The sequence below is a fragment of the Artemia sp. Qi Xiang Cuo genome, chromosome 5 (genome assembly GCF_049724085.1).
Source record: "Artemia sp. Qi Xiang Cuo chromosome 5, ASM4972408v1, whole genome shotgun sequence".
NCBI classification, from domain to species: Eukaryota; Metazoa; Arthropoda; class Branchiopoda; order Anostraca; family Artemiidae; genus Artemia; species Artemia sp. Qi Xiang Cuo.
In genome coordinates, this window is record NC_142798.1 from 23,425,093 (window position 1) to 23,451,974 (window position 26,882).

A 26,882-nucleotide genomic window follows, 5' to 3' on the forward strand; every position below is an offset into this window, starting at 1 on the left:
CAAGATTTTTTGTCAAAATATTTTTTTTTTTTTTTGTCAAAACAATTTTGTTACCGACTTTCATATTTCTTACCGATGGTGATGCATGGCTTGAGAGGTTTTAATATTTTTTAGTGACCTTATTTTTTTAATGGGGAATAGTGGTGATATATTATTTCCCGAGGTAAAGAATGATGCTTATTTTCATATATTTACTGATTATTGCGGTGGTATTGGTTGTGTCGGTGGCAGATTGTCTTCTCCTTTGTTTCAGTAATTTGTTTCCTCTACTTCGCCTATGGACAAGCACTGTTTTCAAGGCAAAGCTGTGTTTCCTGGATATTTTGTCTCTCCATTAATCTTTAAAAACACCTTTTCTGAGCTGTTTCATCGTAAATATTGTTAAAAACTACAAATATGTCTCCCCCTAAATATTGAAAAACACATTCCCCCCTAAATTTTTGTGGATTGACACCATCGCCCCTTCAATAGCCTTGAAAGACGGTTCTGATGCAGAAATAATATGCAGTTCACCAATTGAACTAAAATTCGTAACCGGGTTTCATTCGTAACCGGGTTGTATTTTAATTGGTATTATCCATTGTTTTCAGTAATTTTAATTGCGTCTACTTGAAACATATGCTTTCTATGCCATTATACAGGAGGAGAAAAATTTTACTTTTCCAAATATTCATCCAAAACCTCCCCCTCCGTCCAGAGAAACTCTTACCTAAAATCAATTTTATTAGTTTGACATCTCCTGAATATATCCCTCTAACGTTTTTTGAAAATAAAGAAAACTGGTTGTTTCTGTGCCTGGTGGCATCATAAGCAGAAATGATGAAGTACCGAAAATTATCTAATACAGAATAAAGAATAAACAGAAATAATCAGGCCTTGTCAAGACGGCCTCGCTTACTCAAGGTTTGTATTATCGAAGACTTCTTTTGTCTATATTTTTTTCTTAACAGATTTTCTCTGAAGAAAATCTGTTCAGTACACGTAGAAATGCACGTATACATTCTCATTTATGACAAGTCTTCCTAAAGCGGACTTCATCTACAATCTCAGACAGATACAGCAAATGAGAGGAACCACAAAGACTTTCCGAGGGTTTTAAGCCTCGGAGAGGCGCATTTGAAGGCCCAAATATTGGGATAATCCACGTTTTTTCAAAAAATTTTATTTAAGAGTGTCGGTCCTTTGGACCAAGGGTATGGGTAATGTTTCTTTTTTCACTTCTGAGCTATTTGATAGTAAGAACTATAATTTAGGACCTTTGCATTTTTCATTTCTACCTAGGAATCCATTGAAGTGGAAGTACAAGCTAGCGTGACGTGTAAGGGTATATAAAGGGAAAGGATCAGCCGGGTTTGCCTCTATCTCCCTGATATGCTTTTATTACTCGCAAATTTGTTGTAAAATATGCAGGCATAAAGACGATTTCTTCTAAAAAACTAGAAATTTTTCTAAAAAAAAAAAAAAAAAAAAAAAAATATAAAACTCGTCTCTGACTCGTAATTTTGTCTTAAAAATGCAGGAATCCCCATCAAAACCAAATTATTTTGGCTTCACTCACCGAGAAAATCTTTTGGTAACCCCTCCCCCAACCAAAACCACCAACCCCGAACAACAATCCTGAATATGGTCTCGGGAACGTGCAATAGGATAAGCAATTGAGACTGGACACGCTTCTGCTATTTTAAAATATCGTGTTTCTTTACCTACGCTCCATGTATGATTAAATAAAAAAAAAAGTTTTTTTAACTGAAGGTAAGCAGCGACAATAAAACTTAAAACGAACAAAAATTATTCCGTATATGAAAGGGGTTGTCCCCTCCTCAACACCTCGCTCTTTACGCTAAAGTTTTTTATTGTTTAAAAAAAAAATAGAGTTGTGAGAAAGTCAAACTTTAGCGTAAAGGGCAAGGCGTTGAGGAGGAAACAGCCCCTTTCATATACGGAATCATTTCTGTTCGTTTTAAGTTTTAATGTTGCTCCTCACTTTCAGTTAAAAAAAACTTGTTTTTTTTTAAATTTAATTTTTGAACGTTTTTGAATTAATGCAGGTTTTGATTTTGGCTCACCGTAGATCAATAATTAAAATAATATTTGCATATTAATTTTACTTTTATTTGGTTAAATGAATTTTATTTATGAACGTTTTTATTATTAATAAATATACGTAACTTACGAATTAACTTACGTATCGGACTTCTATATTCATATATTTTTAATACGTATATTAGGGGGTTTGCCCCCTAGTCAATACCTTGCTCTTTAAGCTAAAGTTCAAATTTTGTTCCAATTCTTTAAAAATGACCCCTTAATCACAAAGGCCGTTAATTAGAATAAATAGCTCTTATGAAAGTACTAAAAAATTTTTGGCTTAAAGAACGAGATATCGACTAGGGGGCGAACCCAATCATATAGCTAATATTTTCTTTTCGTTTTAAGTTTTGATGTTGCTCCTTACTTTCAGTTGAAAAACTTGTTTTTTTATATTTAATTTCTGATTTTTTTTTTAAATAATGCTGGGGAGTCCGGCGCCCCCTTCATAGCAATGTCCCTTCCCCCATGAAAACTTCCTTCATGGAAAGATCCTCCCACGTAACCCCCGACCCACCCCCACCCCTCCCCCCCCACTACCAGAAAAAATTCCCCCTGAAAACGTCTGTATACTTCCCAATAACCAATACTATATGTAAACATTGGGTAAAGTTCATAACTTTCAGCCCTCCTCCCGGGGACTTCGGGAGATTAAGTCATCCAAAAAGACATAGTTACCACATTTTCGACCATGCTTAAATAAATGGCTATCTCAAAATTTTGATCGGGTGACTTTGGGAAAAAAATAAGCGTGGGAGGGGGCCTAGTTGCCCTCCATTTTTTTGTCACTTAAAAAGGGCACTATAACTTTTAATTTCCGTTCCAATGAGCCCTCCTATGATATTCTAGGACCACTGGGTCAATACGATTACCCCTGGTAATAAAAAAAAGAAAAATAAAGAAGAAGAAAAAAAAAAAAATAAATAAAAACGCATCCGTGATCTTTCTTCTGGCAAAAAATGGAAAATTCCACATCTTTGTAGATAGGAGCTTGAAACCTCTACAGTAGGGTTTTCTGATACGCTGAATATGATGGTGTGATTTTCATTAAGGTTCTATAGCTTTTAGGGAGTCTTTTCCCCTTTTTCGAAAAAAAGCCAAATTTTCTCAGGCGCGTAACTTTTGATGGGTAAGATTAAACTTGGTGAAAGTTATATATTTGAAATCACAACTAAAATCTCATTCTTTTGATGTATCTATTGGTATCAAAATTCCGTTTTTTTAGAAATTCGGTTACCATTGAGCCGGGTAGCTCCTTACTTACAGTTCGTTACCACGAACTGTTTGATGCGATGGTCCATTGCGTCCAGGGGGGGGGGCCTCTTTTACAGAGGATCGGTGCCTCTGTCTATACGAAAAACAGTGAGACACTTATTTCTGGTTTGTTATTTTTTATTGTGATTGAGGATTTTCAAAATGTTCAGAAGGAATTTGTTACTTTAGAGGCTGCCTCCTGTACTCATCTCGCCGGTTGACGTGGAAAACCATAGAAAAAAAATGGATGTTCAGAAGGAATTTGTTACTTTAGAGGCTGCCTCCTGTAGTCATCTCGCCGGTTGACGTGGAAAACCATAGAAAAAAAAATGGATGTTCAGAAGGAATTTGTTACTTTAGAGGCTGCCTCCTGTACTCATCTCGCCGGTTGACGTGGAAAACCATAGAAAAAAAAATGGATGTTCAGAAGGAATTTGTTACTTTAGAGGCTGCCTCCTGTAGTCATCTCGCCGGTTGACGTGGAAAACCATAGAAAAAAAAATGGATGTAAACATCGCAGATCCGAAGTTTTAATAGTTTTCTACAAGCCGAGTGCATCAGATAATTCTTTGACAAACATATGTATTTTGAAGCCATCTATAGAGAAATATATCAAAATGATTTTTGCAAACCTAAGATACAATGTTTTTACTGTTCACTGGCAACATATCTGCACCTTCTACAGTGGCGTAATTTCGTCAAAATCCGGGGGGGGGGGGGGGGGCAAAGTTGGAGTCGATTTTCCCCAATCAAGTGAAAATGAGAGTGAAAACTGAGAAATGGTCCATATATAACCATAAAGGCAACGATATACTAAAGAAAACTGGCCTATTTATCTGGATACTTGAATTGTGCAGCCTTATCTTAGTTTTGACAAGGTTTTTTTTTGCAGAAACTAAATTTCAGCTGGAGGAACAAAATGAGGTCTGGGGGGGGGCAAACTTGGCTCTGGAGGAGGCAGTTGCCCCCTGCCCCATAGCAAATTACGCACCTGACCTTCTACCATGTCTCTAATGTAAAGATACTTGTTTATCCATTCTTGAATCGTCGAAAACATAGACAACTAGAAAAACGAAGCTTTGCCTATCTTACAGTAGTGTCAATCTAGCTGGAGATATCGTCATTTGATAACCAGCTATTAAATTATCACTAATTGCCTCATGTATATTTAGTTTTTCATAACAAACTAGAAATACTAAGTTGTTAATTCCACAAAATCACTAACGCAATAGGTAGCTTCCAAATAGTATGTTTCTAATTGCCCCTGTTTTAAAAGGGATCCGTCATTTACTAAAAAGGCTACAAGTAGCTAAGACCACCAGGAAAAATCTATATGTCAGCCAATACGTCAAAACTAAACGCGACAGGAATTGATCATACAGTTCCTCATTGATCCCGTGACCTCATACACTAATTCTCAGAAAATTCGCAAATACGTTCAGGCCACCTAAGGAACAAATAAATACCGCCATACAAAAGAAGTCAATTATGCACATTAGATACGATTAGCTTCCCGACGCTGATCAAAGGTTTTAGTCAATGTTAATCCCAAGACTTTTTGTAGTTGGGTGATTAATTTTGAAATGATTGGGTTCCGCTCAATTTACACTGAAATCCCTAAAGTCTTTGAAACTATTGCTCGCTGGCTAATAAGGGTCAACATAGAAATAGCCCATATTATACTAAAATGAAAATATAGACATTTGAGTTACTATCACTGGATATTTCCAGTCTCCAATCTAGTAACATAGGCATGAATCTATTCCGAGATGGGAACAACAACTGCCCTTGAATAATTGGTGGGGGGGGATAATGTAGTCCTATGATTGATCATGAAGAATATTTTTTCGATGTTTTTTTATTGTTTTTGCTTTACTAATGATGTGTTATTTATTATTATTTTTGATCCTAGAAAATGACAACGAAAATTGCAGGCAATTATTTAATTATTACTTTATTATTTAAATTATTGACTATACTATTTAAATTATTACTATAAGCACATTAAAGACTAGAATTCTTAGTCTCTTATGTATTAGAATCATTTTAATGGCTAAATTTGTTTTTATCTGCCATTTCAGTTTGAAGGTAACAAAAACAATTCAACTCCATAGCTTCATCCCGCTAAATATTTGTAATTCTTTCAGTAAAATAAATTTTATGGTTATATTACTGGACAGTATATGATGCATCAGAAATAATTTTAAAAAGGGTAAAAAATCCAGCACTGTATATCATAAAAAAATGAGTCCAGTTTAACTGTTAGCGAAGTCCATTCAACCGTATCTAAAAATGATTATAGCATGAAGGAGTTTGGTTTCGTATAAAGGTGATTTTTATTGTTTTCAGCCGACGGTGTGGCGAATTTGCCCAGAAAAGTTTTAGACACAAAAGTATTTTTGAACTCCTAAAGGTGGCCGAATACAATGTAGTGTAAACCCAATTTTCGGATCAAGTTAGACTCGTAATTTATCAAATTTTTCATGCATATATTTGATTAGAATTCTGCTTAAAAAAAAAAAAAATAAAGACTAGCCCAAAATCTCATAAAAATAATTGCCTTAATACATTTTTGTACAAAAATATAATTTTAAATTATAATAATTAATTGCAGGGATGTGATAAGTATGTAAAGAGTTACCGTCATCAGTATTAAGCAAATTCAGAAAAATCGAAAGTTTTAGAAGTAATGAACAAATTAGTATTTAGTTGGGGAAGGTATCTTCGATCAACCTTTGTCTTTTTTGGGGAGATCCCCTCGTCCTTGATACTATGTATTATTTGTGCTTTACTGAAAACGTGACATGTTTCAAACATTGTAATTCCTTTTGTAAAAGCTTGATAAATTAATAAACTTTAAAAATGCACGAAAGAAAAGTAGCCCTTCTTGTAAGATTTTCTTTAATTTTCACTAAACCATAAATATCACAATCACGTTTAGAATAGCGTATCGTGAGGATGAAATAAGCCTTCTTATTCAAATTAAATAAAAAAAACAAGTTTTTTAAACTGAAAGTAAGGAGCGACATTAAAACTTAAAACGAACAGAAATTATTCCGTATATGAAAGGGGCTGTCCCCTCCTCAACGCTTCGCTCTTTACGCTAAAGTGTTTTATTGTTTTAAAAAATAAAGTTGTGAGACAGAGTCAAACTTTAGCGTAAAGAGCGAGGCGTTGAGGAGGGGCAGCCCCTTTCATATACGGAATAATTTCTTTTCGTTTTAAGTTTTAATGTCACTCCTTACTTTCAGTTTAAAAAACTTGTTTTTTTTATTTAATTTCTGATCGTTTTTTAGTTAATGCAGCTTTTATCTTGGCACACCGTCATTGAATAAGTAAACAAAATTTGCATAATAATTTTACTTTTCTTTTGCTAAATGGATGTCTCTAAATTTGGTTATGACGTAATTTACAAATTAACTTAGGTAACTAACATCTATATTCGTATATTTTTCTTCTGGCAAAAAATACAAAGTTGCAGATTTTTGCAGATATGAGCTTGAAACCTATGTAATAGGGTTTTCTAATACGCTGAATCTAACAGTGTGATTTTCATTGAAATTCTTTCACTTTTGGGGGATGTTTCCCCCCTCTTTAAAAAATCGAGTAAATTTTCTCAGGCTCGTAGCCTTTGATGAGTAATACTAAACTTAATAAAATTTATATATTTAGAATCAGCATCATAAAACCATTCTTTTGATACATTTATTGACATCAAAATTCCGTTTTTAAAAGTTTCGATCACTATTGAGCCGTATCGCTTGTTTTTTTATTGTTTTTTCATTACGTATATGTTATTACGTATATGAGGGGGTTCTCCCCTTAGTCAATACCACGCTCTTTACGTTAAAAGTTAGAAAAAAAAATATAATTCACAAACCCCTGAATCACAAACGCGGTTTAGTTAGAATAGATAGCTCTTTTGAAAGCACTAAAAAAACTGTAGCGTAAAGAGCGAGGTATTGACTTGGGGGAGAACCCCCTCATATACGTTATAATTTCTGTTCGTTTTAAGTTCTAATGTTGCTTCTTATTTTCAGTTGAAAAAAACTTGTTTTTTTTTAAATTTAATTTCTGATCGTTTTTTAAATAATGCTTGGAAATCCAGCGCCCCCTTCATAAAAATGTCCCTTACGCCAAAGAAACATCCTATACGGAAAGATTCTCCCGAGTAATCCCCTCCTCCAGTAGAAGGGCCATATCGACTCCAGGGGGGAGTCCATATATGTGCATAGAGTCCCTAGGGAGAACACCTGTGCTGTCAGTCCCACGAGCACACCATATATGGGCATGGAATCCCCAGGGAGAACACGTTTCCGAGAAATTGGAGTTCGCACAGGAGAATTGTTTCCGGGCGAAGTTTATTAATGTATTTGGAGTTCGCCCAGGAAAATTATTTCCGGGCGAAGTTTATTAATGTATTTGGTGTTAGTCTAGGAAAATTGTTTCCGGGAGAAGTTTATTAATGTATTTGGAGTTCGCCCAGGAGAATTGTTTCCGTGCGAAGTTTATTAATGTATTTGGTGTTCGTCCAGGAAAATTCTTTCCGGGCGAAGTATATTAATGTCTGACAGATGATGTCAAGGTTGATTGATTTGTCACGAAAGGGGAATTAATTTGTTGTTTCTAAGGGGAATTATTGATCTACGAAAGGGGAATTAATTTGTTGTTTCTAAGGGGAATTATTGATTCAAGAAATGGGAATTAATTTGTTGTTTCTAAGGGGAATTATTGATCTACGAAAGGGGAATTAATTTGTTGTTTGTAAGGGTGATTATTGATTCGCGAAAGGGGAATTAATTTTTTGTTTCTAAGGGGAATTATTGATTCAAGAAAGGGGAATTAATTTTTTGTTTCTAAGTGGGAGGTGGGGAAAGAATTTTTTGATCCTAGAGATGAAGAGATTAACGCGGGAAAGGGTTTCCTAGGAATTTCAAATGTGACAGCGCAGGGATGTCAAAACAAAAGGAACACGCTGAAATTACGTTTAGAGATTATTTGGGCGAAACCATTTTAGGCATTTTAGGGATTATTTGGGCGAAACCGTTTTAGGCATTTTAGGGAATTATTTGGGCGAAACAGTTTGAGGCATTTTAGAAGATGACTTGAGACACAAAAGGGCCCCATCCCCCCAACGTTTGGCTCCCCCTCGAATATATTTTTCAGAACAAGTTCTTTATGTAGTGTACTTCCTAAACCCATTTTACAAGTTGAAGTACCCATCCTTTTCACCCACAACTTTACTTTACAGCTTTTGGGACCCAAGTCCTACCCCTATCCCTCAACCCTTTCCCTCCACCCTCCCTCCAACCCCTCCACCTCCTCCCTCCCACCAACCCCCCCCCCCCCAAACTTTTTTGAGTTTTTTTTTCTGTTTTTTTTTAGTTTTTTTTTTAGTTTTTTTTTTCAACTTTTTTTTTTTACATCTCATAGAATGTCTTGAAACACATAAAACACAAAAAATTCATATTTAATATTTTCCAACTTCAAAATGGGAATGATATAGATATGTGTGTCGCAACTTTTATTATTAGAAAAATAATGTTTGTAGTGACCAATTTTTTTTTGTTTTAACTTTTTTTTTACATCTTAGAATGTCATGAAACACACTTAAAACACAAGTTTTTTAATCCTACGTACAGCCTAACCTAACCTGTCGTGGTTTACCTTGTCACAGTTACATTCTCTTGATTTTTCAAAGTTCATTTTGAATTTCTTTCATTGAAATGCAAGAGTTGGAGTTGGATTATTTCAGTAATGTTTTGTCGTGGTTTACCTTGTCACAGTTACATTCTCTTGAGTTTTCAAAGTTCATTTTGAATTTCTTTCATTGAAATGCAAGAGTTGGAATACTTCAGTAGTGTCTTGTCGTTGTTTAGCATTTCGCAGTTACATTCTATTGATTTTTCAAAGTTCATTTTGAATTTCTTTCGTTTAAATGCATGAGTTGGATTATCTCAATAGTGTTTTGTTGTAGTTCACCATATCAAAGTTAATTTATCATAATTTTTCAAAGTTCATTTTTTATTTATTTCATTGAAATGCAAGAGATGGAGTTGGATTATTTCAGTAGTGTTTCGTCGTGGTTTACCTTGTCACAGTTACATTCTCTTGATTTTTCAAAGTTCATTTTGAATTTCTTTCTTTGAAATGCAAGAGTTGGAATATTTCAGTAGTGTTTTGTTGTAGTTTACCTTGTCGCAGTTACATTTTCTTGATTTTTCAAAGTTCATTTTGGATTTCTTTCGTTGAAAGGCAAGAGTTGGAATATTTCAGTAGTGTCTTGTCGTGGTTTACCTTGTCACAGTTACATTCTCTTAATTTTTTCAAAGTTCATTTTGAATTTCTTTCGTCAAAATGCATGAGTTGGATTATTTCAGTAGTGTCTTGTTGTGGTTTACCTTGTCACAGTTACATTCTCTTGATTTTTCAAAGTTCATTTTGAATTTCTTTCGTTGAAATGCATGAGTTGGAATATTTCAGCAGTATTTTGTCGTGGTTTACCTTGTCACAGTTACATTTTCTTGATTTTTCAAAGTTCATTTTGAATTTCTTTCATTGAAATGCAAGAGTTGGAATATTTCAGTAGTGTTTTGTCATGGTTTACCTTGTCACAGTTACATTCTCTTAATTTTTCAATGTTCATTTTGGATTTCTTTCGTTGAAATGCAAGAGTTGGAATATTTCGGTAGTGTTTTGTTGTGCTTTACCTTGTCACAGTTACATTCTTTTGAATTTTTCAAAGTTCATTTTGAATTTCTTTCATTGAAATGCAAGAGTTGGAATATTTCAGTAGTGTCTTGTTGTGTTTTACCTTGTCACAGTTACATTCTCTTGATTTTTCAAAGTTCATTTTGAATTTTTTTCATTGAAATACAAGAGTTGGATTATTTCAGTAGTGTTGTATTGTTCTTTACCTTGTCAGAGTTAAATTCTCTTAATTTTTCTAAGTTAATTTTGGATTTTCTTCGTGAAATACGAGAATCGGAATGTCTCAGTAGTGTTCTTTAATGGTTTACCTTGTTAAAGTTACATTTCCCTTTTTTTTCAATGTTCATTTTGTATTTCTTCATTGAAATGTAAGAGTTGTGGTGTTTCAGTAGTGTTTCGTCGGGGTTTACCTTGTCACAGTTACATTCTCTTGATTTTTCAAAGTCCATTTTTGATTTCTTTAATTGAAATGCAAGAGTTGGAATATTTCAGTAGTGTTTTTTTGTAGTTTACCTTGTCACAGTTACATTCTCTTGATTTTTCAAAGTTCATTTTGAATTTCATTCATTGAAATGCAAGAGTTGGAATATTTCAGTAGTGTTTCGTTACGGTTTACCTTGTCACAGTTACATTCTCTTCATTTTTCAAAGTTCATTTTGGATTTCTTTCGTTGAAATGCAAGAGTTGGAATATTTCAGTAGTGTTTTTCCATGGTTTACCTTGTCACAGTTACATTCTCTTGATTTTTCAAAGTTCATTTTGGATTTCTTTCATTGAAATGCAATTTGTTGAAATGCGTTTTGTTATGGTTTACCTTGACACAGTTACATTTTCTTGATTTTTCAAAGTTCATTGGGATTTCTTTCGTTGAAATGCAAGAGTTGGAATATTTCAGTAGTGTTTTGTTGTGGTTTACATTGTCACAGATACATTCTCTTGATTTTTCAAAGTTCATTTTGGAATTTATTTCATTAAAATGCAAGAGTTGGAATATTACAGTAGTGTTTTCTAGTGGTTTACCTTGTGACAGTTACATTCTCTTTATTTTTAAAAGTTCATTTTGGATTTCTTTCATTAAAATGCAAGAGTTGGAATATTTCAGTAGTGTTTTGTCGTGGTTTTCAGTAGTGTTTTGTCGTGGTTTACCTTGTCACAGTTACATTCTCTTGATTTTTCAAAGTTCATTTTGGATTTCTTTCATTGAAATGTAAGAGTTGAAATATTTCAGTAGTGTTTTGTTTTGCTTTACGTTGTAAAAGTTATATTCTCTTGATTTTTTATAGTTCATTTGGTATTTTTTACGTTGAAATGCAAGAGTTGATATATGTCAGTAGTGTTTTGTTATGGTTTACCTATTAACACTTACATTATCTCGATTTTCCAAAGTTAATTATTGTTTTCTTTAATTTGAATTAAATATTTGGATCATTTCAGAAGTGTTTTGTTATGCATTACCTTGTCACAGTTACATTCTCTTGATTTTTCAAAGTTCATTTTGGATTTCTTTCGTTGAAATGCAAGAGTTGGAATATTTCAGTAATGTTTTGTCGTGGTTTAACATATCACAGTTAAATTCTCTTGATTTTTCGAAGTTCACTTTGGATTTCTGTCTTTGAAATGAAAAAGTTTGAATATTTCAGTTGTGTTTTGTTGTGGTTTACCTTGTCACACTTACATTTTCTTGATATTTCAAAGTTCATTTTGGATTTCTTCCGTTGAAAAGCAAGAGTTGGTATATTTTAGTAGTGTTTTGTTGCGGTTTACCTAGTCACGATTACATTCTCTTGATTTTTTCAAAGTTCATTTTGGATTTCTTTCGTTGAAATGTAAGAGTTGGAATATTTCAGTAGTGTTTTGTCGTTGTTTACCTTGTCAAAGTTACATTCTCTTGATTTTTAAAAGTTCATTTTGGATTTCTTTTTATTGAAGTGTAAGAGTCGGGTTAGGTTAGGTTTTTTGAAGAAGTGGAAAATGTTCAAGTTCTCTTCTGAATTTTCTTAAAGAAAGGAAAAAAGCTATAGTCCAATTATAATTTTTTCCAAAGAAAATAAAAAATCTCCAACCTTTTAATAAACATTTTAAGCGTTTGACATGCTAAAATATCCTAAAATAATGGAAATATAACAAAGTAATGTATAATATTTTTTTTAATGAAATAAGAACATGTAGCATATTAACACAAAAATATGTTTCAGATATTATTATACATTATTAACATCGTTGAACAACGTTGGACATTTTGAATCTGTTCCATAAAATAATTTATCATGTTCTCTTTTGATACTAGAGTTACTCGCTTCTCTTAGTTCATAACCAGTAGAATAATCATTCATCCACTTTGTGTCATGTACAATTTTTACAGAGGTGTCACCTACTGGCTCAAACTGTATTTCTTCTTTAGTATTATTTGATTCATTGACTGTATGGTCTATATTAGTAATAATGCTTACTTATGCTTCATTTTCCACCAATTTATCTTTATAATCATTGATAATTTTTTATTACAATGGCCTTTTTTTGCCAGCGACTTCGCTGTCTATTTTCACACTGTGTTTACACAGGTAACAGTTCTGGCAGGTAGACATGATATGATTGATTACACTAGTGCAGCAGTAGACCTTTCTTTTCCTCTTTGCTTTCATTTGAATAGTAATACCAGAACGATGGGTATAGGATCTATCAATAGGTATCGTGTTACCAGAACCATTAGCAAGAAGATGAGCATCTTCATCAACTATTCTTTTTAAGTTGGCATTCTCCTTTAGCACTATCATCTCTGGTGCTCTCACTCTCGCATATCCATCTTGAGCAATGTTGAATGATTTCGATAGTCCAAAGAAATTTAGCTTTTCACTATCATGAAAACACAAACATACATTTCCAATAAGATCTCCATTAATGCTTGTCTCAGAGTTTAAATAATGATCTATGTCGGCATTCAACACGACGATGATTTTATCGTGTGTACACACTTTCCCTGAATAATTCATTTTCACTTTTTTTCTAAGTAGGATACAAGGTGTTTATCCAGCCAAAGTGTGAAAATTACTGATTTAATACCTATATTTAACTATGTAGTGTCGATCACCCACCATAGACCATCACTGAGACAGCCGCATATTTCATGTTGTCATAGATGGCAGCACACCTGCTCAGACACACACTCATAGTGAGATACAGGCAAAAATTAGATTATTTTAGGTTCCCTTAGGTTAGGTTAGGTTAGGTGAGAGGCAGGCAAAAGTTAGGTGTACGGTTAGGTTAGGTTAGGCTAGATTAAGTTAGGTTAGGTTATGTTAAGTTAGGAAAAATCAAGAGAATGTAACTGTGACAAGGTAAACCACGACAAAACACTACTGAAATATTCCAACTCTTGCATTTCAATGAAAGAAATTCAAAATGAACTTTGAAAAATTAAGAGAATGTAACTGTGACAAGGTAAACCATGACAGAACACTACTGAAATATTCCAACTCTTGCATTTCACGAAAAAATCCAAAATAAACTTTGAAAAATCAAGAGAATGTAACTGTGACATGGTAAACCCCGACAAAACACTACTGAAATAATCCAACTCTTGCATTTCAATGAAAGAAATTCAAAATGAACTTTGAAAAATCAAGAGAATGTAACTGTGACAAGGTAAAACACAACAAGACACTACTGAAATATTCCAACTCTTGCATTTCAATGAAAGAAATTAAACTTTGAAAAATTCAAGAGAATGTAACTGTGACAAGGTAAAGCACAACAAAACACTACTGAAATATTCCAACTCTAGCATTTCAACGACAGAAATCCAAAATGAATTTTGAAAAATCAAGAAAATGTAAGTGTGAAAAGGTAAAGCATGACAAAACACTACTGAAATATTCCGAATCTTGCATTTCAACGAAAGAAAGACAAAATAAACTTTGAAAAATTCAGAGAATTTAACTGTGAGACGGTAAACCGTGACAAAACACTACTGAAATATTCCAACTCTTGCATTTCAACGAAAGAAATTCAAAATGAACTTTTGAAAAATCAAGAGAATGTAACTGTGACAAGGTAAACCACAACAAGACACTACTGACATAATCCAACTCATGCATTTCGACGAAAGAAATTCAAAATGAACTTTGAAAAATCAAGAGAATGTAACTGTGACAAGGTAAACCACGACGAAACACTACTGAAATAATCCAACTCCATCTCTTGCATTTCAATGAAAGAAATTCAAAATGAACTTTGAAAAATCAAGAGAATGTAACTGTGACAAGGTAAAGCATGACAAAACACTACTGAAATAATCCAACTCTTGCATTTCAAAGAAAGAAATTCAAAATGAACTTTGAAAAATCAAGAGAATGTAACTGTGACAAGGTAAACCACGACAAAACACTACTGAAATATTCCAACTCTAGCATTTCAACGAAAGAAATTCAAAATGAACTTTGAAAAATTAAGAGAATGTAACTGTGACAAGGTAAACCACGACAAAACACTACTGAAATATTCCAACTCTTGCATTTGAACGAAAGAAATTCAAAATGAACTTTGAAAAATTAAGAGAATGTAACTTTGACATGGTAAACCACGACAAAACACTACTGAAATATTCCAACTCTTGCATTTCAACGAAAGAAATTCAAAATGAACTTTGAAAAGTCAAAGAAATGTAACTGTGACAAGGTAAAGCACGACAAAACACTACTGAAATATTCCAATTCTTGCATTTCAACGAAAGAAATTCAAAATGAACTTTGAAAAATCAAGAGAATGTAACTGTGACAAGGTAAACCACGACAAAACACTACTGAAATATTCCAACGCTTGCATTTCACGAAAGAAATTCAAAATGAACTTTGAATAATCAAGAGAATGTAACTGTGACAAGGTAAACCACAACAAGACACTACTGAAATAATCCAACTCTTGCATTTCGACGAAAGAAATTCAAAATGAACTTTGAAAAAATCAAGAGAATGTAACTGTGACAAGGTAAACCACGACAAAACACTACTGAAATATTCCAACTCTTGCATTTCAACGAAAGAAATTCAAAATGAACTTTGAAAAATCAAGAGAATGTAACTGTGACAAGGTAAACTACAACAAAACACTACTGAAATATTCCAACTCTTGCATTTCAATGAAATAAATTCAAAATGAACTTTGAAAAATCAAGAGAATGTAACTGTGACAAGGTAAATCACGACAAAACACTACTGAAATAATCCAACTCCAAATCTTGCATTTCAATGAAAGAAATTCAAAATGAACTTTGAAAAATCAAGAGAATGTAATTTTGACAAGGTAAACCACGCCAAAACACTACTGAAATAATCCAACTCTTGCATTTCAAGGAAAGAAATTCAAAATGAACTTTGAAAAATTAAAAGAATGTAACTGCGACAAGGTAAAGCACAACAAAACACTACTGAAGTATTCCAACTCTTGCATTTCAACGAAAGAAATTCAAAATGAACTTTGAAAAATCAAAAGAGTGTAACTGTGACAAGGTAAACCACGACAAAACACTACTGAAATATTCCAACTCTTGCATTTCAACGAAAGAAATTCAAAATGAACTTTGAAAAATCAAGAGAATGTAACTGTGACAAGGTAAACCACGACGGAACACTACTGAAATAATCCAACTCCATCTCTTGCATTTCAACGAAAGAAATTCAAAATGAAATTTGAAAAATCAAGAGAATGTAACTGTGACAAGGTAAACCACGTCAAAACACTACTGAAATAATCCAACTCTTGCATTTCAACGAAACAAATTCAAAATGAACTTTGACAAGCTGTGACAAGGTAAACCACGACAGGTTATGTTAGGTTGTACGTAGGCTTAAAACACTTGTGTTTTAAGTGTGTTTCATGACATTCTAAGATGTAAAAAAAAAAGTTAAAAAAAAAAAAAATTGGTCACTACAAACATTATTTTTCTAATAGTAAAAGTTGCGACACACATATCTATATCATTCCCATTTTGAAGTTGGAAAATATTAAATATGAAGTTTTTGTGATTTATGTGTTTTAAGAGATTCTATGAGATGTAAGAAAAAAAAGTTAAAAAAACAAACAAAAAAAAACAAAAAAAAAACAAAAAAGATAAAAAAACTCAAAAAAGTTTGGGGGGGGGGGGTTGGTGGGAGGGAGGAGGTGGAGGGGTTGGAGGGAGGGTGGAGGGATAGAGTTGAGGGATAGGGGTAGGACTTGGGTCCCAAAACCTGTAAAGTAAAGTTTTGGGTGAAAAGGATGGGTACTTCAACTTGTAAAATGGGTTTAGGAAGGACATTACATAAAGAACTTGTTCAAAAAAATATATTCAAGGGGGAGCCAAAAGTTGGGGGGATGGGGCTCTTTTGTGTCTCAAGTCATCTTCTAAAATGCCTCAAACTGTTTCGCCCAAATGATTCCCTAAAATGCCTAAAACGGTTTCGCCCAAATAATCCCTAAAATGACTAAAACGGTTTCGCCCAAATAATCTCTAAATGTAATTTCAGCGTGTTCCCTTTGTTTTGACATCCCTGCGCTGTCACATTTGAAATTCCTAGGAAACCCTTTCCCGTGTTAATCTCTTCATCTCTAAGATCAAAACATTCTTTCCCCACATCCCCCTTAGAATTAACAAATTAATTTCCCTTTCTTGAATCAATAATTCCCCTTAGAAACAACAAATTAATTCCCCTTTCGTGAATCAATAATCCCCCTTACAAACAACAAATTAATTCCCCTTTCGTAGATCAATAATTCCCCTTAGAAACAACAAATTAATTTCCCTTTCTTGAATCAATAATTCCCCTTAGAAACAACAAATTAATTCCCCTTTCGTGACAAATCAATCAACCTTGACATCATCTGTCAGACATTAATATACTTCACCTGGAAAGAATTTTCCTGGACGAACACCAAATACATTAATAAACTTCACCCGGAAACAATTCTCCTGGGCGAACACCAAATACATTAATAAACTTCGCCCGGAAACAATTTTCCTGTACGAACACCAAATACATTAATATACTTCTCCCAGAAACAATTTTCCTAGACGAACACCAAAGACATTAATAAACTTCGCCCGGAAATAATTTTCCTGGACTAGCACCAAATACATTAATAAACTTCGCCCGGAAACAATTCTCCTGTGCGAACTCCAATTTCTCGGAAACGTGTTCTCCCTGGGGATTCCATGCCCATTAATGGTGTGCTCGTGGGACTGACAGCACAGGTGTTCTCCCTAGGGACTCTATGCCCATATATGGACACCCCCCTGGAGTCGATATGGCCCTTCTACTTCCTCCAGCCCCCTTCTCCAGAAAAAAAATCCTTCCTGAAAATGTCTGTATACTTCCCAATAACCAATAAATAATGCCTAGTGGCGCGGATAAGTCCGGCGCCACTAGGGGGTGAACCCAATCATATAGCTAATATTTTCTGTTCGTTTTAAGTTTTGATGTTGCTCCTTACTTTCAGTTGAAAAGCTTGTTTTTTATATTTAATTTCTGATTTTTTTTAAAATAATGCTAGGGAGTCTGGCGCCCCCTTCATAGCAATGTCCCTTCCCCCATGAAAACTCCCTTCATGGAAAGATTCTCCCACGTAACCCCCGACCCACCCCCACCCCCCACTACCGGAAAAAATTCCCCCTGAAAACGTCTGTATACTTCCCAATTAACATTGGGTAAAGTTTATATCTTTTAGCCCTCCCCCCGGGGACTTCGGGGGATTAAGTCATCCTAAAAGACATAGTTATCATATTTTCAACCATGCTGAACAAAATGGCTATCTCAAAATTTTGATCGGGTGACATTTTGAAAAAAATTAGCATGGGAGGAGGCCTAGTTGCCCTCCATTTTTTTTTTGGTTACTTGAAAAGGATACCAGAACTTTTGATTTCCGTTCCATCGAGCCCTCCCACGGTTTTCTAGGACCATTAGGTCGATAAGATCACCCCTGGGGGAAAAAGAACAAAAACAAAAAAACAAATAAACACGAATCCGTGATCTTTCTTCTGGCAAAAAATACAAAATTCCACATTTTTGTAGATAGGAGCTTGAAACATCTACAGTAGGGTTCTCTGATACTCTAAACATGATGGTGTGATTTTCATTAAGGTTCTAAATTTTTTAGGGGGTTTTTCCCCCTTTTTTCAAAATCAGCCAAATTTTCTCAGGCGCGTAACTTTTGATGGGTAGCACTAAACTTGATGAACGTTATATATTTGGAATCAGCATTAAAATCTGATTCTTTTGATGTATCTATTGGTATCAAAATCCCGCTTTCTAGAGTTTCGATTACCATTGAGCCGGGTCGCTCCTTACTTACAGTTCGTTACCACAAACTGTTTGATTCATTCTTTGTGAGGAGGAAATAAGCCTTCTTATTCAAATTCAATCTTCGTGAGGAGGAAATAAGCCTTCTTATTCAAATTCATTCTTCTTTATCTTAAGTTAGGGTGTTGCTTATTATTTCCGGTCGGGGATTGTTTGCCTTCTACTAATATTTTCTAAAATTACAGCATGGTTAACTGGAAGCAAATAACTTAACTAGCTTTTACTTAATTGGAAGCAGTTTCAGTAGCAGGATACTTCCCTGCCCAACCTAAGTATTGATCGTAAGTCCCGATCAAATATAGAATATCAGAGGTATTGCGTAAACAGCTTTGTGCCTACGTTTAATTTGTCCTCGACCCCTTCGTCCGGTAGGGATGGTCATTGAAACTTGAGAGGGGTCTCATTGTTACAAATAGAAAGCTTTAGTGTATACTCTAATAGCTAAAGGTGATTGAAGGTAGCGATAGCCCCTCCCATGCCCTTTTTGCCCCTGGTCATCCCAGTAATTCCCATGGTACCGGATCAAAATGTTGCGAGTAGTAATGTATCTATATATTTCAAATATACATGTACTTACACAAGCCTGAGGCATTGATATGCGTGTAGTTTAACCGGTGCATTGGCTTACCAGGGCCAGTCACCTATTACTATGAACGATACATCCCTTAGCAGACGGGTTTTCTAATATGACACTAATTTTTTTGTGTGTCAGTGTAAGCTAGAATGCACTCCAGCCAGTGATTGCGTAATATGCCTTACCAGGGCCAGTCACCTATTACTATGAACGATACTTGCCCTACCAAACGGGTTTTCTGATGTGACACTCATTTTTTTGTGTGTCAGTCGGTTAGAGAGAGCTGGCGATTACTCCATATGATAACTTGATTAGTCGGTTTTTTAAAAACTTGGCAAGCTATAATGTACTCAAGCAAAAACCCTATATAATGTTCATACACTGCATTCCAATTTTCATTATGTTTTAACACATTGATTATAGTACACTACATATTATTAACTTTGAAAACAATGGATTCGTAAATTTTGAATGTGATTACACTTTTCATTATTTTATTTCCCCCCCCCCCCAAAAAAAAATGAAAAAAAACGTTTTACTAGTAAATTCAAATTTCAGGGGGACTTAGCCGCCTCCCCACCAAAACTACGAAAGCGTAATAAGATAACACTGACACTTTATATTAAAGGCAAAGCAAACTTTTTTCTATTGGTTAAATAGAATCTCTCATATAAAGTTATCTTAGAAAGTTTTGATTTTTTTGAAAAACAGTTCTTTAATATTCAGAAACAACTTTTTTCCAAACTTGCTGTGTGTTTCTGGTTTGAATGAAAAGCTTGCGTATTACAAAGAGAGTGACAGTTTTGGAAGCAAATTTCACAGGCTCTTGCTATGCACGGGCTTTGTCTAATTCCGATGTCGCGGCTATACTTACAAGCAGTTTCTCAACATTTATGGTGACAATCCACGTCTGAACGACTTTCTAGTGCTAAATGATGAATGAGGCGTTGATTCCCCTATCCCTCCCCCTAATGATTTTAATAATAATTCTTTTGGGATTTCCTTGAAAAATATCATTTTTTTTTTATTTTCAATGAAAAAATAGTGCCTTCTTGATTCTGAGTAACTCATTCCATCCCCCTATTTTTGAGGGGGTGGTAACGCACGGTTGACATTGTGAGACTTTGATGTTGGTTAATCGAAGCTCTCGTTGACGGTGTTCGGTTGATGTGTCCTCATTTTCGTTAATGTCACTTATTTACTAAGGAAATTAAATCTCGTACAGGCTTTTACTGAGGACATTAAATTTCGTATATGTGTTTACTAAGGACAAAATTTTTTTGTCGATATTAAGGTTCTCTTTACCCCTGTTTAAAGTTTTATGTTGTTTTTAAAAGGGAATTTCGCCTGTTTTTATCATATTTGCATATTTTTGTTGGGGAAACACACTGAAAAGCCATATAAAGAGCTATATTTGTGAGTTTTTCACTGACAATTCCATTTTTTAGCCAAGCCTTGACCTTCCTAAGTGCATTTATACTGCGAAAGTAAATGTTCAAAAAACAGGATCAGTCAGTTTCACTATAATAAAAAGAAATCTATTTTTTTTGTCTCGTTATTAAGTTAGGGAAGAATTTTCTTCCTTTCTTATGCTTTTTTTTTCACCGTGTTGTTACCTCTTTTAAAAAAAGCATTTCGCTAAATATTCAAAAAACAGGATCAGTCAGTTTCGCTATAATAAAAAAAAAAGAAAATCTATTTTTGTCTCGTCATTAAGTGGCTTTTTTTTTCAAAATTGAGTTATGAATTAACTTACGAACTCTGCCTGAATTGGGCACTTTAATTGTTACGAACTGGGCACTTAAATTGTTGATATGGAAGGAGAAAAAAAGTTCTTTGCTTACAATGATTTATTTAGTCCAGGATAACTGCTTGTGTCATTTTTTTTCAACTTTTGGGAGTTTAGTACTGTGATATTATTAATTTAGATATATAAGTTTTAAAAAGCTTTGCATAAAAAAATATATATAATTATCAACTTTTCGTGTTTGATACTATGGAATTGAATGCCTAACGCCCTCTGTTAATATTCTGAATAAGTAAGAATTAAATTGCGTTATTTTTTCAACTTTAGGGGGTTTGATATTAAAGGGGTAGTACCCTCCCGTAAGCTAAATAGTTTGAAAACTGAAAATGATTTTTGTATTTTAGAATGCTGTTGATCAATCATCGGAGCTTCTTCTTTGTGATGCTAGCACCGATTCTACAGATTGTATTATGGAAGTTCATTACACGGAGGATAGGCTATCATATACTTCAGATGATTTGGTGAGGAGGGGGCCGTCGGGTTGGCTCTTTGTCGAAGATGACGAGCGGTTATATTATGACATGCCCCCACTGGTGAATATAGTGATAGTAGAAAATAGTGCTGATGATGATGATGTTCAAGTGATTGAGCCTGACATCGTACGTTTAAAGAATATTATAAATATTGATTTAACGAATAAATAAAGGATTAGAATAATGATTTTATTTAAATAGCATGGACAAAAAATGAAATGGATGATTTCTTAAGAAGAAGAAATACATTACATAGCTAACTTCTATGATTTTTCATCTTTTGATAGAAAACTTGGATGTGGACTTATAACCCCCTCCCCTGCTCTCAGAAGTGGAGGAATGAAGGGGCTCTGAGTCTTCCCCTTGAGGCAGATTCTGAGTATTTTCGGTTTTCCCTCCAAAATTCACCCCCTCCCTCTCCTGTCCCCTCAGAAATGGAGGATGACCCCCTCCCTCTCCTGCCCCTCAGAACACTTCATGATTCGAATTGTAAGAAGGAACTGAACACACATCACTCCATTTTTTAAGGCATTTTATACGTTATACACCTTTAATAAATCAAATGATATTAACATTTTGATTACTAAATATCAATATATGTATATTAAACTGACAATGCACATTCACTTGTATTTTTCAGTAAAGTGCAAATTTTGTTCTGGTCTTGGGAAGGCATAGAGGTTTCACGCCCAACTTATGTTAATTTCTGATCGTTTTGAGTTTGACTCGGTTAATTATTGTAATTTCTGTTCATTTTGTTTTTCATTTATTTATCGATGCTGATTTGTGGCAGTTTCACGATTGGAGGATTATCTGATGTTATTTTTGCTAATTTTTTGTTTAATGGAGTTCTTTACTTTTCTTTGAAAAACTTATTTTGTGGAAAAAGTGTTTTTTTTTAATTTTTTCTAATTAAGAACGAAAATCCTTTTGTGGGAACAACTTATGTTTTTGCGAGGAATGTCATTTTTGTAATGAGACCCAGAAAGCGTTTCAAAAAAAAAATTCTTCCCTGGATTTGCAATAAATTCGCTGCTTACGCTTAATAACCAAGTAAGAAAATATATCGAAGAAAAGAAAACGCCTGTATGGGTATTTCAGTCCTTTACGTACACGTAAAGGAACCAAAAACTTCCCCCAAAAAGAGAATTTTCTAAAATGGTGCACATTTCAACTGGACTCAGAAATACTTAGCTTTAATAGCGTGAATCGTCCTTCAAAAACTCCGGTTTGCTACAGGATTAATTAAAAATAGGACGTTAGCCCAATAAGTTTTATCAAATAGTTCATAGTGTTAAATTGTAATGAAGGAGCGACTTAGCTCAATTGTAACCAAAACTCAAAAATGGAATTTTGATAACAATTGACAGGAATTGGGTTTTTATGCAGATTGCTAATATATAAATTTCATTACGTTTAATATCTAACCACCAAATGCTCCAAGCCTTAGAAGAAAAAGGGGTTTTAAAAATAGTGAGCCTGATTTTCTAAAAAGAGAGAAACACCCCCCAAACAGTCAATAAATCTGAATGTTAATTAGACAAGCCGGTTCAGCATATCAGGAAATGTTATTTCTGTGGTTATGATATCCTATCAGCACATATGTGGAATTTATATTTTTGCCAGAAGACTCATCACGGATGCGTTTCTATTTGTTGTTTTTTTGTTCTAGTGTCCTTTTTAAGAGACCGTAAAGACCGTAGGGCAACTAAACCTCCTCCCAAGACCTAATTTATTTCTTATTTTGTTTTCAAATGTGATGATTTAAGATCAATTTGACAAAAAAAAACATCTCTTCCAACTACCTACGTATAGAGAATAATACAGAAGTAGACCTAATGTTAAGACCTTCAAACGACGAAGCGATAATTTTACCTGGGGGGCATTCAGATCAGAGAGAGAAGACATTCTGATTGTGATGGTAAGTATTCACTTTAGTTAATTAATATTGATAACTTGTGTCTTATGTTCCCCAAAATTTTTAAGATAATACACTTTTATAAATAAAAAAAAAGTTTAGTAAAATTCTATGGTACTGTTCTATTAGCTGTAAACCATACAAGAAGTAAAGTTCTGTTAATGCTAATGAAATAAAACAAAATAGGATAAAAATGTAATAGTTTAGAAGCAAAATTCAGTTATTGCAAAAAAAAAAAATAAATATCGGAATGCTATATGATTCCTTTGTCAGTTATATTAAAATCTGCAAAATGGCAACTAGTTAAAAAGATAAAAACTGTAAAACTGAAAAAAATAAGGGGAATTTTCTAAAATGGTGCACATTTCAACTGGACTCAGAAATACTAAGCTTTAATAGCGTGAATCGTGCTTCAAAAACTCCGGTTTGCTACAGGATTAATTAAAAATAGGACGTTAGCCCAATAAGTTTTATCAAATAGTTAAATTTTTAAGATAGTACATTCTTATAAATAAAAAAAAGTTTAGTAAAATTCTACGGTACTGTTCTATTAGCTGTAAACCATACAAGAAGTAAAGTTCGGTTAATGTTAATGAAATAAAACAAAATAGGATAAAAATTTTATAGTTTAGAAGCAAAATTCAGATATTGCAAAAAAAAATAAATAAATAAATATCGGAATGCTATATGATTCTTTTGTCAGTTTTATTAAAATCTGCAAAATGGCAACTAGTTAAAAAGATAAAAACTGGTAAAACTGAAAAAAATAAGGGGAATTTTCTAAAATGGTGCACATTTCAACTGGACTCAGAAATACTAAGCTTTAATAGCGTGAATCGTGCTTCAAAAACTCCGGTTTGCTACAGGATTAATTAATAATAGGACGTTAGCCCAATAAGTTTTATCAAATAGTTAAATTTTTAAGATATGACGCAGACGACATATTACTGGTGAGCACATCGCTTTGTAACCTTCAAGCTAATATCGATCTCCTAAGTCGAGGTTATACTAATATTGGTCTGGTTATTAACCCTGCTAAAACAGAATTTCTTGTATTTGAACCCCCGCGTGCGCCGTCTGAAGTTGCCCGTCGCGAGGCTACCCGTGTTACCGTTGCAGGGCACGTAGTACTTCCAAGCCGCAAGTTGAAGTACCTAGGTATCACATATGGAAGCGACCTCAGAAGCTCGCGTGCTCTTTTTGTTGACCAGGTTCTGTCGGGTTTTCGGTCTGGGTATGCTAAACTTGCAGCCCTGAAGTTTAAATTTAATAAGCATATCCTTGCTAGGTTGTATCGTGCCGTCGCTCTTCCCTTTGCTCACTACATCCCACCCGTTTGGCATTGGCTATCGAATTCGGATATGTTGCGAATCCGTTCAGGCTTTTGCAAATATTTAAAGTTTCTGCTTGGTCTGCCACTTTACCTCCGTAACACTGGTCTGCTAGAAAAGTATCATATACCTGATCCTGTTGAGTTCATGCCGAATTTTGAAAAACAAGCTCTCGTGAAACACAGGGCACTATTATTTGATTTCCCAGCGACTTTCTTGCTTGATAGTTGAAGTGTGATTTGTTTGTATTTAGTAGATTATTATGTTCGGTTGATTTGTGTTCGTTTTTATTTTCTCTTTTCTTTTGTTTTGCTCCGCTTCTTCATGCTTCTTTTTTATAGCGGGTTTGTAATAAATTATTATTATTATAGTACATTCTTATAAATAAAAAAAAGTTTAGTAAAATTCTACGGTACTGTTCTATTAGCTATAAACCATACAAGAAGTAAAGTTCGGTTAATGCTAATGAAATAAAACAAAATAGGATAAAAATTTTATAGTTTAGAAGCAAAATTCATATATTGCAAAAAAAAAAAAAAAAATAAATATTGGAATGCTATATGATTTCTTTGTCAGTTATATTAAAATCTGCAAAATGGCAATTAATTAAAAAGATAAAAACTGGTAAAACTGAAAAAAATAAATAATATATACATTAACAAATGTTTAAAAAACAACATAAAAAGGGAATAGGGAAAAAAAGAAAAAAAAAGGAAAAACGAGCTGTTTCCTTTATCACATAAGAGATAAGATAAAATCTATGTACAAATTAAAAACTATTTATTATATCAGTAAAAAAAGGGATAAAAGATTTCTTATAAAAAACGGTACCTCTTTTCCCCCTAAACCCCAAAAAACTAAAGTTTAAATATTGTACACGCAGTTAGAAACCACTGTTTGCAATCCATTTCTCCGTTGAGAGGACCTGTTTGACTAGTTTCTTTTATCATCTATCTTGCGTGGTCTTTTGAAAAGTATTTCATCCAAAAAGTTGGGTTGATCTAAGTTCACTTAGAGTGGCGCGCCACTCTAAGTGAACTTAGATCAACCCAACTTTTTGGATGAAATACTTTTCAAAAGACCACGCAAGATAGATGATAAAAGAAACTAGTCAAACAGGTCCTCTCAACGGAGAAATGGATTGCAAACAGTGGTTTCTAACTGCGTTTACAATATTTAAACTTTAGTTTTTTGGGGTTTAGGGGGAAAAGAGGTACCGTTTTTTATAAGAAATCTTTTATCCCTTTTTTTACTGATATAATAAATAGTTTTTAATATGTACATAAATTTTATCTTATCTCTTATGTGATAAAAGAAACAGCTCGTTTTTCTTTTTTCTCTTTTTTTTCCCTATTCCCTTTTTATGTTGTTTTTTAAACATTTGTTCATGTATATATTATTTATTTTTTTCAGTTTTATCAGTTTTTATTTTTTTAACTAGTTGCCATTTTGCAGTTTTTAATATAACTGAAAAATTAATCATATAGCATTCCGATATTTATTTTTTTTTTTTTGCAATAACTGAATTTTGCTTCTAAACTATTACATTTTTATCCTATTTTGTTTTATTTCATTAGCATTAACAGAACTTTACTTCTTGTATGGTTTACAGCTAATAGAACAGTACCGTAGAATTTTACTAAACTTTTTTTATTTATAAGAATGTACTATCTTAAAAATTTAACTATTTGATAAAACTTATTGGGCTAACGTCCTATTTTTAATTAATCCTGTAGCAAACCGGAGTTTTTGAAGCACGATTCACGCTATTAAAGCTTAGTATTTCTGAGTCCAGTTGAAATGTGCACCATTTTAGAAAATTCCCCTTATTTTTTTCATTTTTACCAGTTTTTATATTTTTTACTAGTTGCCATTTTGCATATTTTAATATAACTTAAAAAGGAATCATATAGTATTCCGATATTTTTTTTTTTTTTTTTGCAATAACTTAATTTTGCTTATAAAATATTACATTTTTATCCTATTTTGTTTTATTTCATTAGCATTAACCGAACTTTACTTCTTTTATGTTTTACAGCTAATAGAACAGTACCGTAGAATTTTACTAAACTTTTTTTTATTTATAAGAATGTACTATCTTAAAAATTTAACTATTTGATAAAACTTATTGGGCTAACGTCCTATTTTTAATTAATCCTGTAGCAAACCGGAGTTTTTGAAGCACGATTCACGCTATTAAAGCTTAGTATTTCTGAGTCCAGTTGAAATGTGCACCATTTTAGAAAATTCCCCTTATTTTTTTCAGTTTTACCAGTTTTTATCTTTTTAACTAGTTGCCATTTTGCAGATTTTAATATAACTGAAAAAGGAATCATATAGCATTCCGATATTTTTTATTTTTTTGCAATAACTGAATTTTTTTTATAAACTATTAC